Below are 22826 nucleotides of genomic sequence, written 5' to 3' on the forward strand. Positions count from 1 at the left end.
GAGGATAGTCTTGGTGATGGCTGTGATTACCAGAGTCCCACAAGCATTTGGGATTTTTTTGGTTCTTATCTCTGTTCTGCATCTCTTTCCTCTCTTTCAGGAAGACCTATGATGTCAGCTACTGATCTGATTGTTTCTTGAAACAATGTTCCTTGTTCTCACAGACTGTTAAAGGAGAAAGACTGGAGTGGGCCTAGAGTCTCCATGTCTCAATCAATGTGGGGGCTGCCAGACAGAGTCCCCCAGACCTCAGCTATCAAAACATCAAGAGGAGACACAACTCAGGTCAGAGCCTCTCAGAATCATCAGGAAGTATTTTGCTAAATAAACATGGCCTGGTCTCATTCTATGAGATTTGGTTCTAATCCAGTGACTCTTTGGTGAGGAATAAGTATATGTATTTCTAAATCCTATGATCCTGGCAGAGAAGCATTGAAGTAGAATTAGATCGGTGCCCTCAATTTACAGCTAAGATATCCTATAGATTGTAGATTGAATCATTTGCCCAAGGTCATAGCTGTTTAGTAGCAGGGCTAAAACTAGAACCCAAAGGTCCCAACCCTCAGATCAATGTTTTTTCATTCTCCACATCACATACCATTCTCCAGAGCAGTTTGAGAGACATCCTGAAGAAGTTCTCCCAAAGCACCTGCACATGCTAATGTGTCAGGGCATAATATGGAGGTGATCATTTGTACTCAAAGCTCATCTCAAATGCGGGTCTTTAGAGAGCAGAGGACATTTCCATGTTATAAGCATGAAGGGGATTCCTATTAAGATACTGGGTCCCAAATTATATCATTACTTTGTTACTTTTTTCTTCTCATTAAAATTGAGAGTGCCTCTAGGGCAAAGACAGTGTTTTACTATTTTTGATGTGGCTCATATCTCACATAAACCAAGAACACAGAAGGTACTCTATAAATGCTTGATGAAGGCAGGAAGGAAGGATGGATGGAAGGGGAAAGGAAGGAAGGAAGGAAGGCAGGCAAGCTTCTCTAGCCCAGTATACATAACTGTGTGAAAGGCTGATCCTACACAAAAAGAGAACATTGGATCCCTATATGGCATGTTTATATGTTCTTTTGCTTGTTAAAAAAAGACACTCAACATTTATAATTATTTTCAAGGCCCTGTGCTGATGATATAAAATTGAACAAGACTAGTATCTGTTTTCAAGAACCCAAAAGACTAATTTAGGAAGACATGTGAAAAATTGATACAGAATAATCTGAAAAATGCTACAAACATGTTAAAAAAAAAAAAAAAGATGAGAGCATATTAAAGAAAAGAGCTAACCCTATCATGAGGGAATTGGTGTCTCCTCAGAGAGGTGGCGTTAGAACTGGGCCTAAAAGAATGAGTAGAAATTCCTTTAAAAAAAGACTTAAAAGTAAAGACTTTTATTGAAAGGGGTAGGTACCTTTGCATCATGGTTAGAGAGCAGGGTTTGGGAATAAGTCTGATGTCAAAGAGTTGCTGGCCCTTGAAAGTGAAGTGTTTTTTATATCACACTGAAGGCTTAATCTAGACGACTATAGTAAAAACATGATCAGACTCTTGACAGTGTGTATGTTGGATTAGAGGTTGGAAGCCCAATTAGGGGTCACTGTAGCCATGCTAGTAAGACATAGAGAACCTGACTTAGAGATCTGAAAAGGGATGGAGATGAGGAATTGTACCAAGATTTTCTTTGAGGTGGATTAGATAGTACTGGATGACAGATTGTTTAAGAGACCAGAGGTAGGGCCTCTACCTGTTCCTAGACATTTCTTTCATTGCTTTCTTTTTGTTTGTTTTTGCCATACAGTGTTTCTTTTTCCAGAATGGTCTAAAATTCTCACATTCCAATTACAAATGGGTTAAAAAATATTAAGACACTGACTTCAGAAGGCCATAGCAAACAAGCAAATCTGAACCATTACATTTTAAAAACAGACCTTTTCAGCTTACCTTGGCAATCATAGCACTGGCTGAAGAGGGCAGGCTGCCAGGGAAGTGGCATCGTAAGAGCTACGGATGGCAGATATTCTAGAGGCTCCAGATTGGAGAACAGCATGAGTGTCTGGATCAGAAAAGAGAGATAATCCCAAGACACTGGGGCTGGGATAGGTCCTGGAAGCGAGTTCCACCTGGTTCATTTCTTTCAGGCATGCTTTGTGAGTATATATGCTCATGCGGAGCACACTCCCTAAGGACATATTTAGAGTGTTTCAATGTTGAAGTCAAAGCGATGAGGTTCCTTGTTGGAATGGATACCTTATATACCGTTGTCAGCATGGTATCCCACTAGGGCATTAATGATGGCTGCCGCCCTTATGGGAACTTGGTGGTTGCCATCTACCAGATATGTGGATGGTATTCACAAATGGCTAGCAACATTTCCTCTTCATCAGTGCTCCAGATAAAAGATAAACAATAAATCACAGTTCTAGAACTTCAACATTTCAATTCAATGCTGATGGGTTATATTAATACCCACAGTAGAAATAAATCTATTCTGAAAATCCAAGAGTTAATTTAGTCATGCCTGTTTTTCAGTTTTCTCATGTGTTTTGTTCAGCTACAAAAAGGTGAAAATAAATAGCGTAGTTAAAATTGTGGATTATTGTTAGGAGGCTCTTACCTCCAGTAGACGTTTGGAATACAGGAACTCAAGTTGAGGGAGAGGGAAAAGTTTGCAGAAATAGGAGAATGTTAAGTATGACCAGGTAACAAGTATCAGAAATGAGGGTTTTGGAGGCCTGAGGAATGGGCCATGGTTAAAGAGCTGACATTTCCTCTATACCTAAAAGGTGCCAGAGCTGTTCTACCCCCTCTACTGTATCACCTCCTTTGATAACAGAAATACCCCATGAGGGAACAACCATTATTTCCATTTTATAGAAGAAACTAAGGAATCCAATGCAAAGTCATTCACCCAAAGCCTGTAGAGCCAGAGTCAGCATGGATAATTCAATGTCATTTTCTTAAACATGACATTAGTGTTTTTCTCAGGAGTTACTACATTAACTGGGGAATATGAAAATGTATTACTGGTTTATGGATCCTTACAGAAGGACTTACGACCCATGTCCTCACCTCATTTCACAGAATCAGGATAGTGCAGTGAGAAAGAATCTGGACAGAGCTCTAGGAGTTATCAGTTCCTAACCACATTACTCTAGGAAAGTGACCTCCTTTCTAAGCACCAAGTTGAATTTTTCCATAGCTCTACTTAGTTTTAAATTTCAAATACAGTTTCTTACAAAAGTGATCAGTAAAACATCTCGAATGGTGGAAATCTTGTACTTTGTACTTTAGTATACATGTATCATAAGGTGGCTAATGCTGTATTTGAAACCAGAGTAACTTATAAGTAAGATTAGATCCTATAATTTTCAGTGCCTGTATGAAACAGTTAGCTACTAAGTTTGAGAAGCTATGTCACTAATCACTGCTTTTTGCGAGATCTATAGAACTTAAAGGATGGGAGTAGTAGTGTACAGAAAAAAACTCCCCTGTCTAATCATACGTAATATAAGAGTTCCTCTTTGTAATGGTAGTGAAAGGTATCAGTATTATCCACTTAGAACTCACAGATTGGATGATGAGCAATATAGTGATTCGACAAAGAGGAGCTGCTTATGTAGGAAGCTGAAAACCCTGGCAGACAAAATGCTTGAGTGTCCATGCTTATGTGCAAGTAAACTGAATCTCCCTTAAATGCGTATACAAGATAAAATTTATAGAATCCAGAGGCAACATAACTAATCGTAATTACTTCCTTTTTTTCAGATTTGCTACCAGAAGAGAGGCAATGCTTTCTGACCATTATCATAGAGTGTCAACTTTGGGCATCCGTGTAAAATGAGTCCTTAATGAAAATTTTCTTTATATCAACATTAAGATCAAAGAAGAACAGCAAATGATATTCAAATATAGTAATGAAACATCTGCATCAATGATCAGCTCAAACTCTGACCTGACAAACAGATTTCTATCTGGCTATCCTGAATATTAGTTACCTTTTATCACAATAGAAAAAATAAAGCATCAAAAATAGAAACACAAAGGAAGCAGTAAATATTATTTTGGATGATACAACAAAATGAAATAACTGTAGCAGAGTAACTAGATTCTTGTCAGTTCAAATCATAAAGTCATTGCTTTTAGGTCATGGCTTGTGAAAACAAATTCCTTTTCTTAAGACCAATATTTTAAAGACAGACACAAAGTTTCACTCACAAACAACTACTGACATCTTCATTCACTCAGTTTGCAGTATTAATTTGATGTTTAAATGTGGCAGCCACTGTTTACTTAGAACTCAAAGTTGATCAGATCTTGGAGTTTTCTTTATTTCAAAGTCATCACTTTGTCTGAATTTCTTAAGACTAAGAACAACAAGATGTTTGAGGAAAATTGGCCCCTAACTTTCATGAATTGTTCATCTCAACTTCAACCATGTGAACTGCCAACTCTCCAAAACAAACTCCAATTCAATTAGTAATAAAATATTGCAACTCTCCGTGAAGCTCTTTCTCTTCTTAATGGCAGTGTACTTGGTCCAAAGTAAAGGATTGAAATGAACTACTTCATTGTATCACTCTCTCCTTACATATTGTCCTGACTAAGTCACATTCCTTCTTAATAATTTGAAAGCATTTTCATTCATGCCCTGGGAATGACTAGAAGAGCTTTTAATATTATTAAGTCTAGATCAAATCAATCCAGTCTAAATAAGGCATGGGACTAATGTCTCTTTAACCACCCCTCCTTCCGACCAATTATTCACAACTATATTGGTGGCCTTGTTAGAAAATCCTTGACATCCTTGATCAGAGGTTCCAGGCACAGGCCACTTTCATACATTTTGCTGACAACCTTTGAACCAAGCTGCCAAGTGAAAGCTTACCATAGTCTTAAAATCCCAAATGGTGATTCATTGTTTGCAAACAGAGAGACAGATTACCATTGTTAACTTGACCTCAGCCTCTAACTCTGAGTCAAAAACGCTTGAAAACATGGGCATCTTAACTAGAGCAAGACATAAATCAAATTACCTTCAACACCACAGAGAAATGAATGGCTGGCATCTCAGAACTGTGAAGTGCAGTGGGTTTTCCTTGGAAGATGAAGTTGAGACTGATGACAAAAGACCCCATTACTTAATTGAATTTAATAAAATATGGAGGAACAAACTTTACCATGGTTTCAAATAGTTTGGGGAATACACAGAGTAATTTTAAGAGCTTGCTAACTGCACAGTTTTTCTAAGATAACTGAGACAACAAAAGGGGACTATCCCGTAACATGGATAATATTGTCTTAATTTCCTTGCTGCAGCAAAATCAAATTAGTGGATTATATTGTTTTAATGGGCTTACTTGCAGGCTTTAGAGCAAGGCGAAAGTAGAAAGAAGGAGTAAAAAGGCACTACAAGGGAGACAAGGGGAAAGAATTTGTTCCCGAAAAGACAAACAATTTTGGTAAGTGAAGGAGTTGTAGTGAGGTTAGGCAAGAGCTAAGGCCAGGCCAAACACGATCATCAAGTAAGAATTTTATGAGCATGTTAAATCTCATCATGTCACAAGTTAGACTGCAATTTTATTAAATGTCGGGTGAACTGAGTTGAGGCAGCGTGTATCCACAACTGAGAAAAAGGAAGACTTGGAAGTTCAATAATAATAACAGATCATTATTGTTTTTGGTATATGACACCAGCTCGACTTTTTCCAGTGAATTTTAACTAGAAACTGGAGGTAACAGCTAATGTGCATATATAATATTAAAAATGCTTATAAAATCCAGTTTTAAAACCAGACTAAATTAAAATTAAATGTTGAACATGTCTATTACTAATGAGCTAACACAAATCCTAATATTTTAGATGGTTATATTTATTATTTGCTTTCTACTTCAGATCTGGGAGGGGAGGGAAATCTGTATAACAGTCCAGTTGTGACAACTCAATATTATTGCTTTTAATATCTCCACAAAAGTTCCGATTTTGCAAAACACAATCTTTTTGAAAATTGTTCTAGAATAAAAAGCACTTTTCTACACAAACATCAAATGAGTTCTTCAGAGAATTCTACCCAGAATGCTCTGGAATTCAGTGTTTCCAACAAAAGATGATACAACCCAGAAACGCTAGAGACATTTTCTCCGAGTTTGCTAAAGTGTAAGCTCTATGAAATCGGAAAGTTTGCAACATTGGCACAAACTAGTTATTTAGAAACATAAAAACATTTCTTTGGGTTTCTGGAGAATGCAACTTAATAGGAAGTGGCATCCGTGTGCACCTGTGGAAGCTAACAGCATGGTACCCACCTAAGAATACTGGCAGGGCACAAACTCACCGAAGGATACAAATGCATTCCTGTGCTTCTTACTGAGACCTTGTCAACCTGCTGTCAAAAGTACTGGCTGAAACAGGAAAAACTCAATAACTCACCTGGTTATCTCGCCTACACTAATTGGTCTGATTTTTTTTTCCTTCTGCTAATGCAGATGAGTTGTGTTTGTGTTTTGGAATTGAGCTTGTATCATTTTCAAAGATTATAAATATACAGCTTTCCAAGAATAACAATTTGAAGATAACGTTTTGAAAATAGATACTTTCACAACTCAACACTAAAGTATAAGAAACACTCACATTTCAGTATATGTTCATTAACTAGAATTTTACTCATTTTAAACTATGGGAATCCACTTGACAAAAAAAAAAAAAAAAAAAAAAAAAAAAAGGAAGAAGAAGAAGAAAGAAAGAAAGAAAGAGAAAAAAAGAAAGTAAACAAGATTAAAGTTAAAAGGTCAAAGTGTGATGCCCCAAGAGGTATGGGGTATGGGGTAGAATTGGGTGTTGGGGTATAACTGTTCAGTCTAACTCCAAAGTTGCCTTTGGCTCCAACCCAGTCAGGGAGGCAGCAGGATGTCCCTGGGATCGACTGTCAGGGAACACATGTAGTGACAATTTAACCCTAAAAAGTCCATGTGGACAAGCTGAAAATGACAAATAACAAATCAACGTCTCTCTGTCTCCTTTCTTTCTCTCTTTTCCACATAGCTCCTGTTTCTCTGTACTGCTCCAGTGCTTAGTAAATGAACCAAATCTATTTCTAGGCATCTGGACATAAACTTTCAACCACTGGAATACTTTTTAATTTTTAAAAAATTTTCCCCAATTATATTGAAAAGCATTTGACCCTCTGTCAAATAATTCCTTACCTCTCTAATATAGAGCATGGAAAATTTTATGCACAATGTCTGTTATGGAAAATACACAACAGTTTCAAAATATTCAGGCCAAAGGTTATTATACACAACTGATAAGACATTACTACACACCTGGAATTTTATAATCTAAAATCACATGCTCGACACAGAAAGTTACAGCACCAGGCAGAAATAAATTCAAGTTTATCTACACAAATCTCTTTCCTTTCTGGTTTGTATAAATGCATTTTTATTAAATTATTATTTCTTACAATAACATTCTCACTCAGGAATTCATCCCATATACTTAACTCATTTTTCACACACACAAAACCATATCCATGTATATAACTAACTCATTTTTCCTGATTGATAGGTATTTTCCTTTTCTAGCAATGTCATATTTTTCAAGTTTATAAGTTGGCAGCTAATAATAACAATTCTGCCTCACTTCACCAACTTTATTTCAAATATATTAGTTAATAACTAAAAGTGGAATGCATTGGATAACCCAAAAATTTAGAGACCTCAAAATAAGAAATTATAGAGATACATAAGTCACCTGATTATTCTCTGGTTGGAGTAGGGAACAGAAGGAGGGAGCTGTTTCCTCAATTAGTACCGGCCCGAGTCCAACAAAATCCCATCCCCAGGAAAGCTGAAATGTGGATTAAAAACATTCTATTCTAAAGCTTGAAGCATGGCTAACCAAAACCAAACCACACACACACACACACACACACACACACACACACGCAGAGAAAAATAGAGCAAACCACTAAATTGAAAGAAATAGTGACCCTTCTCATACATCTAATGGTTCCTTGCTACTTTATTTTTCTACATCTGAAATTTCATATGTACACAGGAGCCAGAGATGCTCCATATAAGTAGGCATAGAAACCACCTATAAAATATTCTATGCTTGAAAATATATCTCCCCGCCCACTACTCCCTAAATTATCCCCTTGAGAGAAACTCTCCTTTGAGTCTCTGAGTGTTCTCTATTTATATGCACTCTCCACACCCTGGAAGACATATTCAACTAACATTGAAGTGCAGAATATCTCCCTTCCTGTGTAGATTACTGGGACAAAGCTAAACACAGCTAGGTGGACGGTGGAAGGAGGAAAGGAGTATTCAGATGGGGAAAATATGGTGGGGGAGGGGGAAGGGGGAAGGGGGAAGGGAAAGGAAGTAGACAAGCCTTGCATGCTAAGCAATTTTCCAAAGTAAGCTTGGCCCTTGGTGGGATATTTTTGGGTCCTGTGGGATAAATATGGCTATCACCAAAAGAACCAGTTTTCTGTCCGCGGAAAATGAACAAGACTAATACAACAAACTAGCCAACTTCTGATGCAATTATTTTCAATCTGATACTTGGGTGTATTTTTAACCTCGTAATACAAATACTTTGTTAGGGAAAAAAATACTTGACATTTCAGCTCTGTGCATTTTGTTCTTTGCTAAAAACTGAGAGGAAAGGGAGGGCGTTGTTGTTTAGAATGAAGAAAAAAGAATGGGCAAATTGTGACAGATAGTCGCTAAGGAAAAGGAAGAGAGGCTTAGAAGCTGAAGTCAAATTCAGATAAGAAACTTTAACATTTCTCACTGAATTTCTTTAACCTGAAGATCGTAACAGTGATGAGGCAGCAAGAATACTGTTCAAAGATTAATTTCCATCTATTCTTTCTCCTCTGTCATGTCTGCCCACTTCATTTTATAGAATTTTATAACAAAATTTTTTCAACGATAGGAAAGAATTGGGGAAAACATGAAATATTTATTTAGATCGCTAGTTGATGGAAACCAGTGATTTTTTTCTGCAACTATTAAAAACTGGTTATTTTGCTTCTACCTTCCGATAAAAATCTCTGTAACCATTTTCACAAGTTTATTTTTTCCAATTTTAAATTTAGTTTGCTGGTTGAGGTTATCATAGACCTAAACATTTTTAAAACTACTATCGAGATGTTATTTTTCTTTTGACGGATTGACAAAGATTATAAGGCTTCACATACTCAGTGTTTGCCAGTGTCAGGGCTAAAGGCACCTTCACGCATAGTGTGATTCTAAATCAGTGCCAATTTTGTGTGGTTGTGGTGATTTGGAGATAGACATGACTTGCAACTTCCATTAAACTTGTAAATAAACAAGCCCTCAATTATGCCGCGGGAGATTTAATTTACGAAGGAACTCTCAGGTCTGTGCAAAGAAAAAAAAAAATACAAGAATGCTCACCACAGTCTTTTTTAAAATAGAAAAATATTGAAAATAATCTAAATTTCCATTTTTAGGGGATTTAACAAACAAATCACTCAAGAGGCTTGCAAAAGAGCATTCTAAAGCCATACGGAAGAAAAATCAGCTATGTGTGAACTGATAGGAAAAGGTGCCTACAATGTTTAGTTTAGTAAATGAACAAGTAAGCAAGACACAATAATAATGTTTGGTGCAAACATATTTGTGTAAAATTAAAACCTGAGGTGCGTGGTGGGAGGGGAAAACTAGCAGTGAAGCTTTTCACTCTACACACTTCTGCACCATTATTTAAAAAAAAAAAGTTCATGCTTTTCACATATTTATTGTACACATAAGATCTATAAAACAACAAATTTGAGAGAAAAATAATAACATTGTAACATTTACTTTTTTTTTTTTTTTTTTTTTTGAGCCTTTGCCCAAATCCATGCAGGGAAAGAGGGAGCTATAGCCCTCTAGTGGAGAACTGCAACAAAGCATTTCTCTTAACACTACTTAATCCCAGATTCTAAAGAAATCTCAACCTCTAAATTCGTTTATGGATAGAATCAACCAAAATTTTACATCAAGCAATATCACAAAATATGTACAATTCAGTGCCCTTGAATTTACTCTTACTTTAAAAATTCTGGAAACACCCTCTGATAAAATCTTAACGTATGATGTTCTTTCTGTGTGCCCGCCTACTCAGTTGCATTTCATGGGAAAAGTCTGAGCGTATCTGTTTGCTGAGAAGTTTATTTGCTATCATGGATGCTTCAGTTCCAGGAAAGGCTGACTTCAAATAGTTACAAAAGCTTGTTGCTAGTTAAAAACCAATCATTTGCTTATGCCAGTCTCTCAACTAGGATCTATGGAGACAACTGTCCTCCTCAAAACCGAATCACTGTGTGCGAATGATAAGGGTGCCTATTTTCATGGGCTAATCTAAAACATTTCTAACAAGAAAAACTATTTCAAAATTTCAAAACTATATACGGCTGTGTCAACCGCCAAATTCCCTCAGTCCGGTTGAAGGCGTGCAGAGTTTCCTGTCAACCTTCGCTCTGAAGCAGAACAGTCTTCAACTCGACCACTGGGCTTGCTCCATATTAAGTATTGGCTACCTTGGAAATTCGCCGTCTCTCAGTGTAAAACTCCCCAAAGGGCAATTCAAATCACATTTAGAATTTCCTATTTACATTGCAACAGCCATGGCAGAAGTTTGAATGTCACAGTACGAATCTGGCACCAAATGCTGAGCGTGTTCAGCGGATTCAGTTTCAAAATTCACTTCACATGAGCATGTTTTCATCAAGTGTGAGGGGGAGGGAGTGTCATGGGATAAGTTCATGTTATGAACTCTGGTCTTAAACTCTTTATCATCTTGAACAAGTAAACTAGTGTTTTTGCCCTTGCAAAGAAAGAATTTACCAGACTGCCTCACAAAGGAACCTAGCCTTTAAATGCTTCTGCAGAAAGGCTATCAAGCAAGGACAGACCGTTATTATTTCCAGTTAAATCTCCCATGTGAGAAAGGGAAACTTGGTTAGAACAGCCTACCAAGTAGAGGCAGTTCCTAAAAGAGGCAAATTTTTTTTTCTAGACAAGTAACGAAGATTGCTAATAAGCTTTCTTTCCCAAGCTGTGTCCACGTGATGGGGAAATGTATCAGGACACTTGTTTATCTTCCGGTTTCTCCTCCTCCTCCTCCCTCCCTCTTCTGCTCCTTCTCCCTCTTCTTCTTCCCCTCTTCCTCCTCCTTCTACTTCCCCTCTTCCTCCTCCTCCTCCTCCTCCTTCTTCAATATATGAATTTACAGAGGTAGGTTTTTCAAAATAATCAGATGTCATTTTAAACTTTGTTTTGTGTACTTGGCTTTGCCTCTTCTTGGTTGTTACAAAAAGTGGTCTGCAAGGAGAAAATGTTTCTTCCAAGTGAACACAGCCACACACAGGCATACCATCTAAATCTGCAGATCCCAAGTCTGCCCAACTGAGGTGAACTTGAAAGAGCTCTTCCACACCAAGCTGGAAGTTACCGAGCAGTGAGCAGGACCCCTTCACATCACTATTTAGTGACTGGAATGTTGAGTTCACATGTGCCCAAGGTTCCCTAGTTCACCCATGAACATTTATTTGCAGTAAATCATGATATTCCAAACAATTTATTACAATCTAACGTTGAAAAACGTATTCTGACCCAACTATCTTGAAGTTAGTTTAAAAATAAAGTGTACTTAAAGGCTGCATGAATTATCATACACTTCTAGACTCGGGAAAAAAAAAGACATTATTTGGTCTTTGCGTAGTTATGTAAAAAATAACATAAGCATCCCTTGGTTAAGGCTGCTTTTGAAAATTCCTGAATTGGAGATGTAAATTGCTTCCTTAATTTGCAAACTGATAGAATTCATTTGGGGCCAGGACTATGGTGTTAATCAGCACAGGAAGCACAAGAATTCACAAATATACTTGAAGAGACCTCTTACTCTGTGGAGGGCTCTCACTCAGGTAGAAGAAAATAAGATGTTCTTTGTTACTCATGGTCCACTGGGGTTTCCTTTTTCAAAATTTTAAATCTGTTGGAACACTTTGAACTAATCGTTTACTCTGGGTTTTGATAATACATTAGCATATCAGATTAGCATATTAGATCGAAACTACACTTGCTTAACGAATGAGGATAAATCTTTCTAGAGACCCAAAATTCCCACATAAATTTTGTTTCAAACGCCAAAACAAACAGGAAAAGAGAGGAAACTGCTCTTGTTTTATGCCAGCTTCAAAGATAGAAGCTGAATGGTTCAGAATTCATATAAGTTAAAATAATTATTATTTCTTTCTAAATTTTAGCGTAGCTTTATGTATTATTCAGTGCCATCTTGTTTGAATCATCACTGCCGTCTAGTTAAGAGAAACACTATGGCCGCCCTGCCATACACAGCGGGCCCCATAGCCTAATGGAGCGATAGGGGAGCTGCAGTTGGAAAGATCTGGCTTCTCTGTTAGCGCTCCAAAATGAAGACGACGCTACTTTCCAAACATGGCGCTGCCAGGTACGAGAATTCATGTTTAAACAAGAGCTGGCCCAGGGCCTGGCACAGAGTTGGCAACAACAGCAACGAGCAGCTTTACTCCCGAGCGGCAAGTGGGTAAGCGAGGGATGGAGGTCAAAGGCAACAACCCAGAACTGCCAGAGGAAACATGTGGAGCTCACAGAACTCACCCTGCTGATCCACAACCTAAACCTTAGTTGTTCATTCAAGCACAACGATTAACCCATGTCAGTGTTTCCCAGTCTTAGCTGATCTATAATCAGATTGTTTCCACGGGAAGGAGGGATTTAGCTAAGTTGCTCTTTATGTAGAAACAATAGTATGCAAGCATTCGAGAATTTATCATGAGCAGTCCTTTTCTACATAACCTGGTAGATCATGTCACCCCGTTGTATGAAGTCCTTCCGTGGCTGCCCCATTTCATTCATCTGAAAGCCAAAGTCTTACCATGGCCCACGAGGCCCCATATAACAACCCCCTGCTTTTCTAATTTCATCTCTGTAGTTCTTCCTGTCTGTTCCTCCACTCAAGCTGGACCCCCTGGCCTCTCACTGCTCTGGAACTCTCACTTTGACTCAACTCTTGCCTTCTCCAAGAGACCCACCTTGACCATCCCTTAGTGCTATCAACTGTTTTGCCTATCCTGTATTCCTGATGCCATTAACTTTACATGTTCTACTTGTTGTTTTCTTGTTGTTGTTGTTTTGTTTGTTTGTTTGTTTTTCCCACAGTAGTACTTATCACCCATCATGCTACAGATTATAGTTGTTTGGGGCTTTCTTGTTTCTTACCAGTTTTCTCTCACTAGAATGTAACCTTGAAGAGGATAGTGCTCTTTGGCAGTTCATGAGTACATCCAAAGGGCCTTGATCAGTGCTTGGCCCATAGAAAAATGGACATTAATCAACAATTCATGGCAGAATACACTTGAAGAGACAATGTAAAAAAAAGGCAAAACCTCACCAGTAATTGAGGAGAGGCAAATAAAAGTAATATTTCCATTAAAAAGTCTGACACAAAGTCAGACAATGAAGTAAGGCAACAGCAACTCCTGCTAGCTGGCTCACCTACTTTGGACAGCAATTTGGCATTATTACACAAAGCTGAAGATGCAGTGCTCCAGCAAAGCCACACAAGTAGAAACCCCATGTAAACCCTGCCACACATGCTCCAGGAGCTGGGCACAAAGATGTTTGCTGGAACACTGCTCGCAGTGCAAAACAACTGGAAATAGCTGGTGTGACTCTTGTCAGAAGAGTGGAGAAAAAAGCGCTACACCTTCACACAACAGGGGCCTTGCAAGCCCTCAGAGGGATGCAGTCAACATCTCCCAGTACAAAGCAACTTCCAAAACCACAGTTGAGGGAGAAATTGGGTTGCGTGTTGGGAAGCACCATATGATATTATTTGTCGATGAAAGGCTCAACGTTTGCAAAATGTTATTATCTGTTGCTAGCTGATACGTGATCAACTCCTTCACTCTGTAAAACACCCTGCACTTCATGAAGCACTGTCTTCCCTCAGTGTGGAATATTTCCTCTCATCCTATTTCTGAGTCTGCTCCAAGTGGGGATGAAGTTCAGTGATTCTGCTTCATTTACAAAGAATAGCAAGTTATGTCTCTGAACTGTGTCTACCTTGGTATCACATACACAGGCTTGCTTGAGTTGACTCTTGTTGAGAGCTGCCCTCAATCTCCAGAGTTGCACACAATGTTCGCATTAAATAATCTAGGTCATTAGAGTTCAGCCATGACTTTTCTAAAGGGCTGTTTTCATAGGCTTTATCTTGTTCCATGTGACATATCTCCAGCAATAGACCATTTTAGTTGTTATTTGCAGATACGGCTCTCAATTTTGGAGGAAATAGAGCCATACTATGGTTCCCAAATGCTACATTATCAGAAAGAGAATAAGATTTTTAGATACGATCTAAATATGTGAAGCTTTAAGTATAAAAACAGTTAACTCATACACATTTCTAGAATGCCAACAACTTCATTTGTTATTTGAAATGGGGCAAAACAATGTATCGGGTTTTAAATGCTCCTTAAATCTCCCCATTTTTCCCCCCTTTCGAAACATTCCAATTCTTTGTTAAATGCCTTACTTAGGATGGAAATAACCAAGAAGCTCCCTAACACCCAGCATAAATTCTTCTCTTTTTAAGTGGGGACCTGTCCCTTTTACAGGCAAGGGGGACAAAATGAGATTAGGGTGGATCCTAGACAAAACAGTTAGGAAGAAGCATTTTGTGCGTTTTCTTCAACTTCATCAAAATGCCTTCCCTCACTCTAACTCCTGGTAACAAAGATCCTCATCTGACTTTCTTTAAATTACTTGTTAGCCAATTTGGTGTCAGGGGTTATTAATTCGACTCTGTGAGTTAATAGTTAATCTCAGTGGTTTCATGATCTCTCTGGAGATATTAGTAAAAATGAATGTGCACATGTGTTTTTCTAGGGAGAATTTCCACAGCTTTTGATGGATCCTCTAAGATGTTAATACCCAAAAAAGTCAAAAAATTATGTTTTATGAATTGGGCCTTGCTTCCAGCTGTGGTTTTCACAGAGTGCTGAGCATGACGATTCCTTGGCTCACTCTCTGAAAGGTTCTGATTCAAAGGACCTGGGTTAAAAGTCAGGAATCTGCATTTTTAAAAAGTACTTCAATAGCTCTTGATGACACGGATTCAAAAGATAACACTAGTCCACAGAATAAAATTTAGAGTTTTTAGTGTTGCCTTCAAGGTCTTTGTCCCTAACTAATCTTGCTACTCTTGTTTTTTTCATCCATTACTCATACTGCCTTACGAAACACAAATCATTCTTCCACTCATTTACTCTTGCATTTGAAGAATAACTGTTAGATTCATTACAGGGACCCTGTGCTATACTTCAAAGATGCCGTGACTAACACATACTCTAGTCACAAGAAACAACCAACTTTTCTTTACATTTTATCTCCTCCTCCTTCACCAAGTGAGTGCCTATTAATCCTGGGAGATCCAGTTCAAGTACTAACTACTTACGAAAACATTCTAGACCTTTTGAGACGGAGATCTTGTTTTTTGTGTTTTTTTGTTTTGTTTGTTTTCCCCTCAGAGGAGTCTGAGCCTTTTTTTTTTTTCCCCCAAAATAAATTATACTTTCATGCAATTATTTTTTCTGGCTCCTGTTTTCTGTGCTTCTCTCGGTCATGAACCCTGTAGAAGCCTTTTTTTTTTTTTTAACATTTTATTTATTTATTTGACAGAGATCACAAGTAGGGAAAGAGGGAGGTACAGAGAGAGACAGGGAAGCAGGCTCCCCACTGAGCAGAGAGCCTGATGTGGGGCTCGATTCCAGGACCCTAAGATCATGACCTAAGCCGAAGGCAGAGGCGTACCGCATCCCTACAGATGTCTTAAACATACCCATCCCAGGAACCCCATCTTTATAGACATCTTAAACATACCTGTCCGGCTCTCTGTGATTCCAATGCAAAATTCCCAATAATATTTCTGAATGGATGAGAAAAATATCATGTTTTCTTCCCTACAAAGAGGAACATACATTTTGTTATGATATTCTTGAAACCCCAAGATGCATGAGAAAAAAAAGTATAGCATTCCTATGGTCAGAATCCTAAACACAGTGGTATGCTATGGGGCAAGATACTTTGGTTACTGAGTCTTCATTAAATCAGCAACATATATGAAGAACTAGCCCCCTAAGAGAGTCTCTTATTGTACAGAAGGGAGGGAATACACCTAGGCACTGGCCTCTCTGACTAGAATACTCTTCAGCTCAGAGAGAGCATGGTTATCCATCCCAGAACTAGTTCTCCTACCAGACAATCCTGAAGATATCATCACCAGGGAAGACACCTGGAATTTTATTAGATTTGGAAAGAAACAACAAAGGAAAACCAAGAGCCCATCTAAAGTTGGTTTTATCCTTAATGTCTTTGAGAAAATCTATGAGTTGCAAGGAAATAAGGCAGCATTTTCTGAATCTTGGATGCAGTGACAACAGGGAGGGTCAAGCTAGAGAGCGGATGTCTGGTAAAGAACATTCATGTGGGTGACATCTGATTACTCTTCCATTAATTCAGCAGCTATCTTTAAGCACTCTTTCAAGAGCCAGCGATTTTAAAAATATACAATTAAAACATGATTTGGGCTCCAAACTCATGCCTAAATACATTTGTGAGCTTGATATTTTTTGAAGTATTTTATATGTTCCTAAGAAAAAGCCACATTACACGTAATTTGTATATCCTCAGTGCTTCTATGCTGTGTATGTTGTGACATTTGTAAGATCTAGAAATGTTGTGAAAGCATACTTCACATTAGTAGAAATATCATATATGTTCTTCTTAAAGTGTGGCACTTCAAGTGATGTACTTTTAAAATTCAGGCACCTTTTAAATTTTTGATCTTTACTTAGTTTGAAGCCCTTTATTGCCGAATAGAGCATTTCCCTTGTGTGTTGAGACACTGGATGTCCAGGCTTTGTATAAATGTATTTATAGAGATAGAGATGAAAATACACGGACGCAAATTACAAGACACGTATGTACACATATGCAAAGTACAAGACATGTCCATGGTCATAAATGTATTTGTTTACCTTAACAGGTTTACCTTAACAGGTAGATGCGTTTTCATTTTTTAAATTAAACATGTTCTCATGATGAAACCCATGGTTAAAAATTGGAGTGTTTTACATAAAAAATCTGATTTCTGGGCTTTTCTTAAAAATCGGGAGTCCTGGCAACCAGGGATCACCTTTCTTGCACAGTCACAGCCAGTGGAGTTGGGAGGCAGCTCAGTGGCCGACCCCTGTGACAGGGCAGGGAATCTTCCTACCATCCCAATAGTCCTTAATATTTTTAGACCCCAGAAGACTTTCACATATTTAGCTACTCTTCTTCAAACTGTATTTTTAATGTCAGAAAAGGGGGCCTTATATATAATATCCACTCATATCAGACTGCTGTCCCAGTATACTCCAACAATCCCAAAAGGCTGAAAGATTTATTCTTGATTGACTATAGCAGTTCCTTTAGGTGGAGTTAGAGAGGACAGAAAGCACTGACACAGCAGATGACAGGACTGGGAACCCTCAGAGCGGCTGCTTCCTTCCCAGGGGCAGCTCCCGGGTGCAGAGAGACCATATTCATGGGAAGTCCTGGGACCTTTCTCTTGCATCTTTCTTTGTAATATTTTTCAGAGGCTAGGGGCAGTTGCTGTGAAATTTAGCTCTATTAGGAAAATATGTGTTAATCTACCTCAAGACAGGTACGATTGTCTGTAGCAGCTGTTCCTAAGCTTTAGCAAACATTAACATGTCCTAAAGGACTTATTAAAACACAGAATTGCAGGCCCCAGGGTTTCTGACTTAGTATGTGGGATGGAGCCAAAGAATTTGCATTTCTAACAAGTTCCCCAGGGTTGCTGACACTACTGGTCTGGGGACCTCAGTTTGAGATCCACTTGCCTACAGATACCTATAGGGAATGTTTCCGCTTCCTCTGAACACTGTAAATGCCAGATTTATGCAGAAAAGGTCAGTGAAGGTAGTATCTCCTAGCAAACATCTTGATGACATTCACTAGGCAGAAACTGAACCCTTCATGAATTATGCAGAATTATCAGCATCCTACCTATACTACCGACAGGCTCTATGTTGTTGTTCCAATCTCCTCCCACCTACAGTACTCCACAGAGTAGCTGAGGGGCTGTAACTGAGGGCAAATGAATGAGAAACACGAGACAGTGCTTAGATTATTAGCCTCTGCTTTATTGTAAGAGACCATTCCTTTGGATACATATATATATAGTTTTTTATTGAAAGGGATCCTTAAAACCACACGGTGGCAGTGTAATCACATGAGTGACACTTGTCACGGTGCCGGAGTTGGGTTTCTGAACCCATTACACATTAAGAGATAATTCCGAAAGCTAAGCATTTGCAGTTTTGGCTTAACAATTATTGGCCTGTGAAGTGTAAATGACAAGCCGTAGTCAGATACCTCTACAAAAAGCCTCCATCGGAGCTTTCAATATTTTTACAATGCCTCAGACAGAATACATTTTTCCCCTCTGCCGTTTCGTAGTGTGAAAACAACTTCACAAGAACAAGCAACAGATCATTTCATGCATGAGCTATGTAACAAATTCAATCCAAAATAACTCCTGCTTCAGTTTAGCAAATTACTGTGTGATCGCAAATTCGCTTCTAGACTTTAATCATTTTTGAAAAGTGAATTTGTTTTTTCTCTAGCATTGCTTTATTTTAGATATATGCATGTCTACAGGCTTCTTAACAACTGAGTAAAATTGAACTTTCCTAAATTTGTTTACTAGAGTATCTACCCAGACCTTTATCTTTCTATAGTGAGATTTCAAAATGACAGTAAATCTTTGGTGTATTTTAATTTGGCTGGTTGGCTATTAATCTGTACTTTATAATCTATATAACCCCAATAAAATATAAGGAGTACTGGATTCTAAGGATAGCAGGATTCTGGCAAAGCAAGGGACATTATTTCTTTATTCTGCTCCCTCTCCTAAAATAAAATATTCTGTACTATTGGCAGAAATGCCAGGTTCTTGGTGGTGGTGGTGGAGTGGGGGTTGGGGGGATGCCTTAGTATTAAATATAAAAAATGTTTCCTTATTTGCGTCTTGACATGGTGTTTCTCTTCCCCTGAGCAATGGGAACCGTCAAGTAAGAGCACTGAGAATGCAATGGATAGAGGAGTCACAGAAGGGAACAAAGAATCTAGAAACCGCCCATGCAACACAGGGTGCAGTTCCAGTTTGTGGACAAAAAATAGGCCTTTGCCCACAGCGATAGGACCTAAAATCCTCAGCAACTAGACCAGGTGGGAAAGGAGGAAACATTACTTCTTCCACAAACCATCCCTGTCCAACCTCCTGAATATGTTCAGACTGCTCCCACCACTCCTGACATCCTGATTCTGGTTTTAGCTGCTGACCTTACATTTTGGATCAAAGAATACCCTCTGGGCATTCTAAATCAGACAAAATACTCTCTGGGAAGTACATTGTCCCTAATGCAGGGATCTGGTGGGAAAGGTGTTTTAACCTTAGAGAAAGACAAGACTCAAGGTCTAAAATGATCTTCCCAAATGCAGACTAGAGCAGTCACTAAAACGTTATTTTGAGGATGTAGCTATTGCTCTAATGTGCGTAACATGCGCTGCACTTTATGGCCATGTGTGTTAGGTGGAATGGGAGCTCAGAGAGCCCGCCAGCATGCCGAGCTTCACTGTACAGCACCAGCATCTAGAGTTGCAGAGGTTACAACTCCCCGGGTCCTTGTTGTGATTGATGGGCTGCACACAGTGTTCAGAATATCCAATTTGCCCCACATCGGTTGAGTTTTTAACCTGCTCTCCTCATTCAGCTACTCTATAGTCAGCCAGCTTCTTTCAAGGAGGTGTCCAAGTTTTAGTCTATTCCAGATTCTCAAGATTTGAGTTTTTCAAGGAACTGTTTCAAGATTTAGAAAAAACACACCCTACAAAACCATTAATCTCCTGCGTGCATTCAGCCACACGTGGAGCCACGCCTGTGGGGAGGATGTCGGTATTATTATACCCACTTTGGGTATCAAGAAACTGAGGCTTAAGGAAGATCAAGTAACTTGTCCATGGATCACAGTGTCACTAAGTGCTGGCGCTGGGATTCCTACTCAGGTTGGTTTGGTAACCCTAAAGCTATGCTCTTACTCATTAACAAGGTTGGAAGGACTCAGTCATTATACTTCTACCTTCCAGTTATTCCTTCTCTTCTACATACTCCTTCCATATGAGGACTACAGAGGAACAAATAGTCTATTGTCTTTGTCCGAGTATAGATTACTTGTGGTTTCAAAAAGTAGGTTCTCAGGGTGCCTGGATGGCTCAGTTGTTAAGCATCTGTCTTCAGCTCAGGTCATGATCTTAGGGTCCTGGGATCCAGCCCTGCACTGGGCTACCTGCATGGGAAGCCTGCTTCTACCCGTTCCACTTCCCTTGCTTGTGTTCCCTCTCTTGCTGTATCTCTCTCTGTCAAATAAATAAATAAATAAATTTTTAAAATCTTAAAAAAAAAAAAGTAGGTTCTTTCTCTATGTAAATGTTACTTATTTTTTAATATTGACACATATGTTAACACTTAAAGAATATTCCATGTAATATTTATATGCATAATACGTCCTAGCAATATGATGTTGGATAGTTATAATTTTATCAAAGCACAATTACAAGGATTACTATATGAGCTATAATTCTTTTTGACAATTCAATCAGGCCTCAAAATTTCAAAAAGAACTTTAAGTTGCCTCATTGATTGATTTTTTTCATTATTTATATTGTATTTTAAAAAACGAAGTTTTAAAATAACTTCAGAAAGGGAGAGCTATCAAACAGAATCATTAAAGCAAGAATGAAGGAATGAGAAGCATGCAATAAAAGGATAAGAGACCTGTGCCCAAAATCTTGGATTCAAGAAAATAACTGTAAACAGACATGCTTTATTCATGAATTTCCTGATAGCTAAAGCAAAATGAACAAATAAAAATATAGTTCTCTAACTGATAAAGAATACTAAGTTTTTAGAAAAGCCACTTATTTTCATACTATTAAAGAGTTTTGATTCGTGTATGTGATGTGAGGTAGGAATAAAGATCCTTTTTCCCGATATGATTATTCAAGAGATCCAGTGCCATGACCATTGCATGTTCACTGTGCTATAGGAGGATTATTGCCATAAATCAATTGACTCTGTATGAAAGGGTCATTTTTTTAAACTTTTTATTATGTTCTGTTTAACTGTTCATCTATACTGAAACAATACTGTATTATCTTACTTACTATAGTTTTTATCTAGTATTGAAAGTTCTCTAGTTCTGTTCTTATTTTTCAAGATTGTCTTGGCATTTCTTAGATCTTCACTTTTCCAAATGCATTTTATAGTCAGCTTGCCAATTCAAAAAAAAAAAAGAGAGAGAGAGAGAGAGAGAGAGATTTTGATTCTGATTGGGTTGGTATTGTGAATCTGCCAATCCATGGCCTTGGTATATGTCTTCATTATTTAGCTTTTTAAATTTCTCTCAATAATATTTTGTAGTTTTAAATTAGAAACATTAGACATCTTGCATCTAATTTGTTTTTTTTGATATTTGATATTCTCTAATGCACATGCTATCTTTTTAAAAATTTATATTTATTTGTTTCTATATAAAAAATCTGTATTTATATAGAAATGCAATTAGTCTGTTCATTGATATAATATCCAGTGACCTTGATAAAGTTATCTATTTATTTTAACAGTAGATAAATTCTTTTGTTTCCTAGATACACAATCGAGTCATCTAGGAACAATGACAGTTTTATATCTTTGTCTTCAGTAAGTCTTTTTCTTGACTTATTACACTGGATAGGACTTCAACTGCTATATTGCAAAGAAGTGGTAATAGCAGCATCCTTATCTTGTTTTCTTAATCAAAGGGGGTGGTTTTAGCGTTTTACCACAAAGTATGATGTTCGTTTTACATATTTTTTTTTTAAATCAGGTATTTAAAAATAGGTAGTTCTTTTCCTCATTTGCTAAAAGAATATGTGTGTATGTGTGTATGCCTGTGTATGCATTTTACTATAATGAGTGTCAAATTAATTATGTACTTTTCTGCATACAATCATATAATTTTTTTCTATTTATTCCCTAATACTATAGTGCACTACACTGATTTTCAATTGCAAATTTACTTTTGAATTCTTGTTGGGGACCTCCTTGGGCAAGATATATTATCCTATATATATTTATTTGCTAAACAGATTGTAGATTTAAATGTGAAAGATAACACAATAATGCTCTTAAGAAAAAAATCAGCAAATTTATACATGAGCTTGAGTAAGCAAAGGCTTATTAAACAAGGTTCAGAAAAAAAAAGAATGACAAATTAAACCATATTAAAATTAAGAACCTCCATTCATTGAAAATCATTGTTAAAGGAGGGCAACTGTATGCCACAATGTGGGAGAAGATATTTATAATACATACAGCCTACCACAGACCATATTCAGAATATGGAAAGAATTTCTACAGGCCAATAATAAAAGGCAGGCAACCCACTTAAAAATTAGGCACAATACTAGAATAGAGATGCACAAAAGAGAAAATCTAAATATAAAATTTAGATAATAAATATATGAAAAAGGAATAAATTATCATTACTGGTCAGAGGAGCACAAATAAAAATCACAATGAAGTACCATTATACACAACCCTGGAATGACTAAAATGGAATACACAGTATTAGGTATTTTCAAGG

General features: G+C 37.7%; 1 protein-coding gene across 1 annotated transcript in view; it reads right to left on the reverse strand.

The window, feature by feature from the left end:
* LOC131825591 (EGF-like and EMI domain-containing protein 1) overlaps positions 1-22826 on the reverse strand; it is a gene marked incomplete at its 5' end in the record, with an annotated part of 304549 nt that overhangs the window by 113959 nt on the left and 167764 nt on the right. The window contains 1 exon segment of the mRNA XM_059165052.1: positions 15955-16034.

Source organism: Mustela lutreola, chromosome 2, assembly GCF_030435805.1.
Source record: "Mustela lutreola isolate mMusLut2 chromosome 2, mMusLut2.pri, whole genome shotgun sequence".
NCBI lineage: Eukaryota > Metazoa > Chordata > Mammalia > Carnivora > Mustelidae > Mustela > Mustela lutreola.